The sequence below is a fragment of the Octodon degus genome, unplaced genomic scaffold (assembly GCF_000260255.1).
Source record: "Octodon degus isolate 3935 unplaced genomic scaffold, OctDeg1.0 scaffold00093, whole genome shotgun sequence".
NCBI classification, from domain to species: domain Eukaryota; kingdom Metazoa; phylum Chordata; class Mammalia; order Rodentia; family Octodontidae; genus Octodon; species Octodon degus.
The window spans coordinates 2,790,675-2,800,181 of record NW_004524669.1 but is presented as its reverse complement, the minus strand read 5'-3'; the positions used below and the strand labels follow the sequence as shown (position 1 = coordinate 2,800,181).

At 38.4% G+C, this 9,507-nt stretch overlaps 1 protein-coding gene and 1 pseudogene across 4 annotated transcripts in view; both read right to left on the bottom strand.

The window, feature by feature from the left end:
• Dip2b (disco interacting protein 2 homolog B) overlaps window positions 1–9,507 on the bottom strand; it is a 255,045-nt gene that overhangs the window by 107,916 nt on the left and 137,622 nt on the right. The window lies entirely within an intron of this gene.
• On the bottom strand, window positions 5,415–6,890 carry LOC105743037 (annotated as a pseudogene).

Below are 9,507 nucleotides of genomic sequence, written 5' to 3'. Positions count from 1 at the left end.
TAAAGCCTATAGAAAGGTCACTACCAGCGACCTAGGTTATCCAGTGAGTCTAAGGCTGGCTTGAGCTATACAGTATGACTCTTTATCTCCCCCCCATAACTGATGCCAAAAAAAAAAAAGCAAAAGCAAAAGCAAAAAACCCTACCACCTGTAAAGCCCTGAGTTCAGTCCTCAATATCACTCTAAAAAACAAAGCAACAAATCTGCTGTCTTGCACCACTATAAATGCCATTATATGGATAAGTTCCCCTTCCCTGCTTTGGTAGGGTTACAATGTGCATTTAAATAATACAACATAGGTCCCTCCTATGTTAAAAAGTCATGCCACCACTATCAGCAATTATAGGGGTAAACTACTCTCCTTAAGTATTGGCACATCTTTCCTGTACTTCTTTTTGCAAAAATAACTATATACATGTATATATTCTCACTTCCCCATCTTTCATATACTGAATGTAAAAAATACACACACACACACACACACACACACACACACATTTTTTTTTCCTGCATGTTTATTTCTTCCCCCAACAGGATATCCTGGAAATATTCTATATTACCTGTTAAGAGTTTCTTTATTCCCTTTTACAGCTACATAGATCTCCACAGTATATCACAGCTTATTAAATTACTAACTTATGTCTGGGCATTTAGGTATTCCCATATTTAATACTAATGAGTAATGTTGCAAAACACAAATGTTGAAAACACAAATGAATCAGCCTTCTGGAACTTGATGTGGTGGCACACACCTGTACTCCCAGCACTTAGAAGACTGAGCCAGTGGAGGGTCACAGTGAGTTCAAGGCCAGCTTGGGCTACATAGTGAGATTCTGTTTCAGAAACAAAACAAAAGCTTTTTGCAAATGTATTTTAATACTGATGAGGGTACAGTTCCAGAGCCAATTCTTGTAAGTCCTACACTGAGCTGTTTAAATCTTTAAAAATTCTCCATTTTTACTATACTGCATAACTACCAAGAGGCAGGTATGCTTGTAACTCCACAGTCTCATGTTTAGTGTATGCTGTTCACTTTTCTACTGATAGTTATTAATTCAACAGGTGAGAGATTGATATATTTCCATATAGCTTTTTTTTAATCTTAATGTAACTTTAATTTGAATTTCTTTTATGATAGGTAAGATTAAATATTTGTATAGAGGATTTAAGGACCACTGTGTGAATGTTTTACTTCTTTTAAAAAAGTGGTACTAAAGATTAAACCCAGAGACTTAATTTTAATCTTTTATGAGTGCTACTAGTAAAAGCATCCATTAAAAAAGGAAAAAGAATTGTCAAAATTTAGCATGAAAACAGTAATTTAAGCATTCACGTTTTAGGGGTGGTGGGTACCGGGATTGAACCCAAGGCCTTGCTCATGTTAACCATCTGCTCTACTACTGAGCTGCACTGTGGTGCTTTTTTAACTCTTTAAAATTGAGACAGGTTCTCATTCTGTTTCCTAGGCTGATCTCAAACTTTCCATCTTCCTGCCTCAGATACCCAAGTAGCTAGGATTACAGGCATGTATCACTATGTTCATCTGCTTAATTTTTTTCCCTGTATCTTGGGGAAGGGTCTACAGGGTGTCCAGAGTCTCACTACTAGATCAGACTCATAGTGATTCTCCTGTTTACAGCCTCCCAAATGCTGGGATTACAGGAATACATCACCACACCCAGTCTCAATTGCTAACTCAGCACACCCTGGGGGCGGGGCCCGGTATGGCAGGCCCAAGGATTGAACTCCAGCCCCTGCTCCTGCTTGCAGGTGCTTTAATCTGCTGAGCTATTTGGCCAACCCTTGCTTGTTTATTTTTAAGTGAAATAAATGGTCTTGTCATGTGATCATTTTCCACCAAGCATGAGTTTATGTTTGGTTAAGGATACATTAAAATATTTTCTTCCTAGTTGTCATTTGTCTTCTGACATTGACAGTGGCTTTATTTTGTTGTTTTTTACAATGCAAAGTTTTTATTAAAAAATTTCTTACAGGCTGGACATGGTGCCACATGCCTGTGATTCCAGCACTAGGGAGAGTGAGGTAGGAGAACTGCCATGAGACTGAGGCTAGTCTGGGTTACAAATTGAGTTCAAGGCCAGTCTGAACTACACAGTAAGACTTTGTCTTAAAAAGACAAAATACATACACACATGCATACATAAATTTAAAAAATACAAATTTTTAATGGCCTAGGATGTGGCTCATTGGTAGAGTAATGGTCTATGAGGTATATAGGCCAAAGATTTTTTTTTTTTTTTTTTTTTTGGTGGAACCGGGGATTGAACTCAGACCCTGTGCTTGCCAGGGAAGTGCTTTTTCTACTGAGCCATCTCCCCGGCCCCTTAGGCCAAAGATTTGATCCCCAGAGAAAGAAGAAGGAAGGGAAGAACTGGGAAAGATGGAGAAAGAGCTTACCTGAGAAAGACCTCAAATCAACAACCTAACTTTATACCTCAAAGAACTATGAGAAAAACAAAAGAGCTAGGCTTAGTGGTACATGTCTAATTCTAAGGCTTATACAGGAAGATCACAAATTCAAGTCTATATCCCAAGCAATGCAGGAGGATAAAAAAGGGGGTCACGGGCTGGGTACTGCAAAGAATGAATGAATGAGGGCCGGAGAGATACCTCAGCGGCATAAGTACCTGCCTGGCAAGCATAAGGTCCTGAGTTCAATTCCTAGTACTGAAAGAAAGAATGAATTCAAGAAAAACAAATTAACAGTTGCCTTTAAACTTAAATTTTTTGTTTTTTGTTTTTGGTGCTGAGGATCAAACACAGGGCTTCCAGCTTGCTAGGCAAGCATTCTACCGCTGAGCCAAATCCCCAGCCCCAAGATTTGTCTTTTTAAAGAAGATCAATAAAACTGACAAACCCTTGAGTCAGATTAATTATAAAGAAAACTCAAGTAATTAAAATAAGGAGATATTACAACCGATGTCACAGAAATTTTTTAAAAAAGTACTGAGACTACTGTGAATAATGATAGAGCAATACATGGGATAATCAGGAAAAAATTGGCTATATTTTTAGAAACAATCTATAAGAACTGAACCATGAAGAAATAAAGAAAAAAACATGAACAGGCTTGTAAATAATGAGACTAAATCAATAAACATAACCTCCAAACAAGTAAGACCATGCAAGATGACTTCACTGAAGAATGTTTCTTCCAAACATTTACCAAAGAACCTCAATCTTTCTCACTCTTCTAAAACACTAATGAAGACAGGCCACTTGCACTTTTATTTTATGAGGTCAGTACTACTATCTGATACCACAGTCAGACAAAAATAGTACAAGAAAACTATAGACCTACATCCTCAATGAACATCAGTCAAAAATCCTCATAAACAGCAAAAACAGCAAGAACAAAAACCTTAGTAAACCAAATTAAGCAACACATTTAAAAGGATTATATATCCTGGCCAACTGAGGTTTGCCCTGCTACATAAGAGTGTTTCAACATGCAAAAACCAAATATATACTACATTAATAGACTCAATGACAAAAATCACGTGATCATCTCAACTGCTGTGGAAAAAGCATTGGACAAAATTCAATACTTTCGTAATTAAAAAAAACAAACAAACTAGGTATAGAAGAAAGCTGTCTCAAATTAAAACCATATATGAAAAACTCACAGCTAACACACTCAATGGTGAAAAACTGAAAGCTTTACTTCTACTATCAGGACTAAGATAAGAATATCCGCTCTTACCACTTATACTCAAGTTTGTGCTCAAAGTACTATCCAGGACATTTGACTAAGTAAAAGAAGATGTAACGTTACCTCAGTTCACAGATAACATAGTCTCATATAGAGAGCGCCCTGAAAGTGTATACATATAACTCATATTCATAAGTGAGTTCAGCAAACTTGCAGGATACAGCAATCAACACTTCAGTTAACTATATATATTTCCAGCTACTAAAAATTTAGAATCCAAAAAGGAAATTAAGGAAACAACCACATTTATGACAGCATCAAAAAGAATACTACAGGACACTATTGTGGCTTTCCTGAAAGCCCATCCCACATCCTCCTGGGTGCACTTAAAAAAAAAAAAAAAAAAAAAAAAAAAAAAAATCATTAGTTTGCTTGGCACAGGTTCTTGCTATGCAGCTCAGCCTCCCTAGTGCCGGGATTACAGGTGTGACCCACCATGCCCGATTTCAGTGGCCGGCCTGGCACAAGCCAGCACGACATGTGGTATCAGGGATTGAACCCAGGTCCTTGAGCTTGCCAGGCAGGTGCTTAGACTGCTGGGGCTACCTCCCCAGCCATAAGCTGTTTTTTTTTGTTTGTTTGTTTGTTTGTTTTTGTTTTCCAAAACTGGGGATTGAACTCAGGCCTTTGCACTTGCCAGGGAAGTGCTTATTCTAGTGAGCCATCCCCTTGAGCCCTAAGTTTTGGTTTTTCAAATCTTTTATTTTCCTGGATGTACTTTTGTCTTGCTTTTTCCTCTTTCACTCAGCCTAAGCTCCCTCTGCAGAACCAGTTTTCACATTTCACCATTTTTCAAATGAACTTTGTCACTGCAGAAAGAAACAAAAGGGATGGGAGGAGTGGAGAGACAATAACACATAACTAAGAAGGTAAAAGATTTATACACTGAAAGCTGTCAACCATCACTAACATAAAGAGAAAATAATCTGGGCTAGAGAGAAAGCGAGCACAGGGCCAGTGAGATAGCTCAACCAATTAAACACCTGCTTAGGCAAGCTCAGGGACCAGGTTTGATCCCTGGCACCACATGCTGTGCCAGCCCTGCCCCCAGGTGCTACCCAGTGGCCACAGAGTTGGGTGGGGAGGCCAAAAACAGAAAGATCACTATGAGTCTGAGCTGCACAGTGAGACCCTGTACAAAATACATTAAAAAAAAAAAAATCACAGGTGGATGAACCTAGCAAAGGGGGAACTGTATCGGCAGGGCAAGTTCAGAGTGTGCAGTGGATAAAGAAAAACCTAGAGGAAATGCAATTAGCTTCTTGGAGAAAATATTTTTCCTTTTTGGGGTAAGAAGAGGTGATAAAGAGGGGCAGGAATTCAAAGGCATATATAGAATGGGTTCTCCATTTCAAATTAGTAATAAAAAATATTTAAATCATGGCACTAGGGCACCTTTGAGGAAAAAGAATATCTTAACCAGAGTAGGACTGTTGTGTAATCCTTTAGTAATATGTACAATTTTCAAGTAATGAAGAATTAAAAAATGTCCTTCCTTTCTTTCTAAGTTTTTTGAGACAGGGTCTCACTTCATAGTCCAGGCAGTCCTAGAACTTACAATGTAGCTCAGGCTGCCCTTAAACACCCAGCAATCTTCCTGCCTCAGCCTCACAAGTGATGGGGTTACACACATGCTCCACCATGCCTGGCAGGAATAATTTCATTTTAATAGTAGGTATCTGTTTTTCTTCTTCCCTCCTGGGGCTGGATCTGTTTCAGTATCACAGGGACATTTTTCCACAGTTTCTAGGGAACCACCCTCTTATTTTTGACACTTTGCATAAAGGAATCAAGAATTTTGTCTCTGTATAACAAGTATGGCAACCTTCTTGCAGCTAAAATGAACTGCCCTTTTTGTAGTTGTATTCAATGTTCTTCAATGCAGGGGCCTGTGAAGGTTTGGATTCCTATATTCAAAGGACAGTAGGTTCCACTATAACCTACTACTCTATAGTGAACACTTGTGATTCTTACCTGCTTTTTTTTTTTTTTTTTTTCTTACCTGCTTTTTGCTTCAACTGTTCTACTGTTCACTTGTGACAGCCTTCTCTTATTGGCCATGCCACTCCATTCCTTCTCCTTCAGGAACCCCTGGCCATGTAAATGCCCACTTAAATGTCTTCCACCTACTTCTCACAGGATAAGGATATCTAGTTGGTAAGACTGAATTCAATTTTTAGCTTTCTCCTCAATCCAGGATTCAACAGCAATTCTTCATTTCTGAGAATTATTTTCTTTTGGACATAAAACCACATCCCCAAAGTGACAGTTATTCCTAAAGCGAATCCCAAGGCAAACAATGTGGCAGCAAATGCATCTGATCCAAAGGCAACAATTAGAAAAGGATCTCTGCAGGCTGCACTCAGCAATCTTCACTGTGTTCCACACAAAGGAGACCCAACTATAAAGTCATGCATACACAGTTATACCAAGAATGAAAGCAACATGGATACAGTTAACACAGTGGTACTAAAAGGAGAAACAGAGTGAACAAAGCATGATTTTGGTATTCATGGTAGTTACTGATCTGGTTCATCTTCATTATACATCTGTGACATTTTCTGCAGCAATGGGAACATGGTGCCTCGTATGCTTGCACATCTTATAATACTGCAATATATGTTATCCTGAGAGTTTTCTGGTTTCCATCCCATAGTGACAGAGCTCACAAAGCCAGGACTGACAAACATGGCACTGAGGTAATTCTAAAGAATCTTAACAGTCCAGTTAATCAAAAACAATGAGGTTCACACTTCCTGCAGCTGTATATAGGAGTCAAAACCAGAACAGTCAATCATGGCCACTGTAGAATACATTGCTGTTATACCAAGGTCTATGCTGGGACCCCAGTGACACGGTGTATTTAATTCTGGGGGATTTTCAAACTTGATGACTGAACATAATGTATTCATTTTGGGGGAGAAGAATGCCTTCCTGCTTCTAAAGAATTATAATTTCCTTTTTCTGCATACACATTTCCGTGCACGATAAATCCACATGTGTTCCATAATTGTCATGCATTCAAGTTAAGAGTTAATTAAGATTATGCCATTTTCACCGTTAAGCACTCAGAGTTTATTATTTTAACCAGAAGACTCTAGTATCTTGGTTCAAAACCCAATGTAAGTCTGGACCTTGGTGTCTGCTCCTCAGCCATCACGTTTTAGGGACAACCTGAAGTAGGTTTTCTCCTTGGGTAATTCTGGCATGGGCACCTCAGTCCAGAGCAGAAAGCAAGTCCCAGTTTCAACAGGCTGAAATGCAGGATTTGTCCTGACCTGCCTGGTTCCACCAGTGCCCTCAATATAAACAATACAATTAAGACTCTTGTATACATTGTAGGTATTTCTATAAAATTAATTCTTGAGGTAGAATTTTCAGGTTAAGGAGTACACTGTATTAATTTTAAAGATACTAAAATACAGATGGGATTTTTCTCATCACTTGAGAGGCTGAGGCAGGAGAACTGCTGCAAGTCTGAAGCCTGCCTGGGATAACAAGTGAGTTCAAGGCTAGACTAAACTGCATAACAAAACCCTGTCTCAAAAAGACCCCCCCCAAAAAAAAAAAATCAAATTGGTAACTTACTTTGGACTCTGAAATGAAACAATATTATACTGAATTGGTATTTATTATGCTATTTTAATAACCTCAACGTCTGCTTAGTTGAATCAAGATTGCTGTATTTTATTGAATCTATAATGCTATTTATATAACACATCCCAATTTCAGAGATGTTAAAATGTCAAAAAAAGAAAGCAGTTCTCAAATATCTTGAAAAACAATGATTAACCAACTATAATGAGAAAAAGTACTTTTTAAATAATAACAAAGCAAGTCAAAACAAAAACAAATATTCATAGCATATTAGCAAAGATGCCTCTTGATAAGTACAGGCAGCCTTCTTCACTGAACTGGACTCATTCACCAGCATACAATTAATCTTGATCTTGGATAAAGAAATCACTTCACAAATTCAGTCCCTAGCCAAAACTGACTTTGCAATTCTGTGAGAAGCACATGAAAGTTGAATATCATTTTCCAACATTAATGTCTTAGCTGATTAAGTTGACACAAATACTTCCTAAAAGTCCTTTTCTCCTGGTGGTATATGCACTTGGGAGGCTGAGACTCAAGGACTGCCATTATTAAGTTCAAGGCCAGTCTGAGCTATAGAACAAAACTCTGTCTCAAAAAAATATACATACATACATACAAACAAACAAAAAGTTCCTTTTTCTACTTTTGCTATTCTGTTTGGAGTGGCTAATTTCAAGAGATTAACATCGAAGGAGTTGTCAGAATGATGTACAGTGAGACAAATTTCCATTTCAAGAATCAACTGTGCATTTTATACACTTGGGACTATACCAGATGCGTGAAGAAAGATGCATCAGGCCTTGCTGTGCAAGAAAAAGAGGATTTACATACATGGCACATTTGAAATGTAAAGGTTCTCTTGGTTAAGCACAAAGAATGAATCAAGTCAGAGTTTGTGAACTACCAATAAACAGAAGTTTTTACAACTGTCTGAAACATGAAACACAGTTTACTTAGATTTGCTTTTGACTGTCTGAAATCCAAGTGTTAATAAGCACCCATCACATAAGACAGGATTTTTCAAGTACATTCACTGAAGCTATTATTAAACTTTCCTATGTATCCATCACTTTATTCCAAATGTCTGAAAATTTTACTAAACATAACCAGTTAGTGGTGGCAAGCCTATGGTGTATGTGCTGCAGCAGATATGCAGAGCCCTCTCTGTCAGCACACGAGCCCAGTCACCCCAGCAGCAGAGCATCAATTATTTTTTTCTAAACTAAAACCTCAATATTCAAGTTTAATTGCAGTGTTGGCACTACGCGATATGTAGTGGGTTTTGGATTGCACTCTGGGCATTCAGCCTCTGAAAGGTTTGCCATCACTGCCCTAGTAATAACCTAGATTATTCTGGCACAGGACAGGTAAATGTAAGCCTTCCTGCGACTACAGTAACACAAAGATGGAATTCTGGTTTCCACCAAGTTCCACAATTTCTCTGCTTTTCTGTAGCAACTATTGGTTCCAGAGTGACCAGAATTCTGAGACTCTCAATTTCTCCAATGTATTGAACTTCCATTTGCAATTTAGTTGAACAATTCCTATACTGAAAAGTGTGGTTTTTAACCCAAATCTATGCTTGCATCCTTCTCTTACATCTTCTGTCAGGAAAATACTGCAATACTGTCATAGCTTTCAGCATCTTTGAGGTGTCAAATTATTTTTTTCCTTTTTACTTCATCCCTGCTCCCTTTCTGTCCTATTTTTCACTAGTACCTGAGATACATACCCAAACCTGACTTTACATCCTTATCAGTGCCCTTGCACCTAACCAAAAGTTCCCACGGCCTGCTGACCAGTATCTGATTCACAGACTGTGTGTTCTAATAATTGTTGTAATCCAAAAAAACTGGTACAAAGAGCAGGGCCTGGAGATGACAGCTGAGGTTTTATAGGTGAAAGTTTAAGTATTATACTACTGAATGAGCTCGACAGATATATAATCTTGAGCACAAGACATAGATTCATCTTTCTGATTTCTCACTAATCCTTTTATTATATGCTAAAATGAACAAACAGGGCTAGTGAGATGGCTCAGTGGTCTAAAGCACCTACTTAGAACAAGTTGAGCAAAGTACAGGGGCCACGGTTCAATCCCCCAGCACCACATGCCAGCCAGCCCCGCCCCCTGGTGGGCTGAGCTGGCCACACACACACACACACACACACAC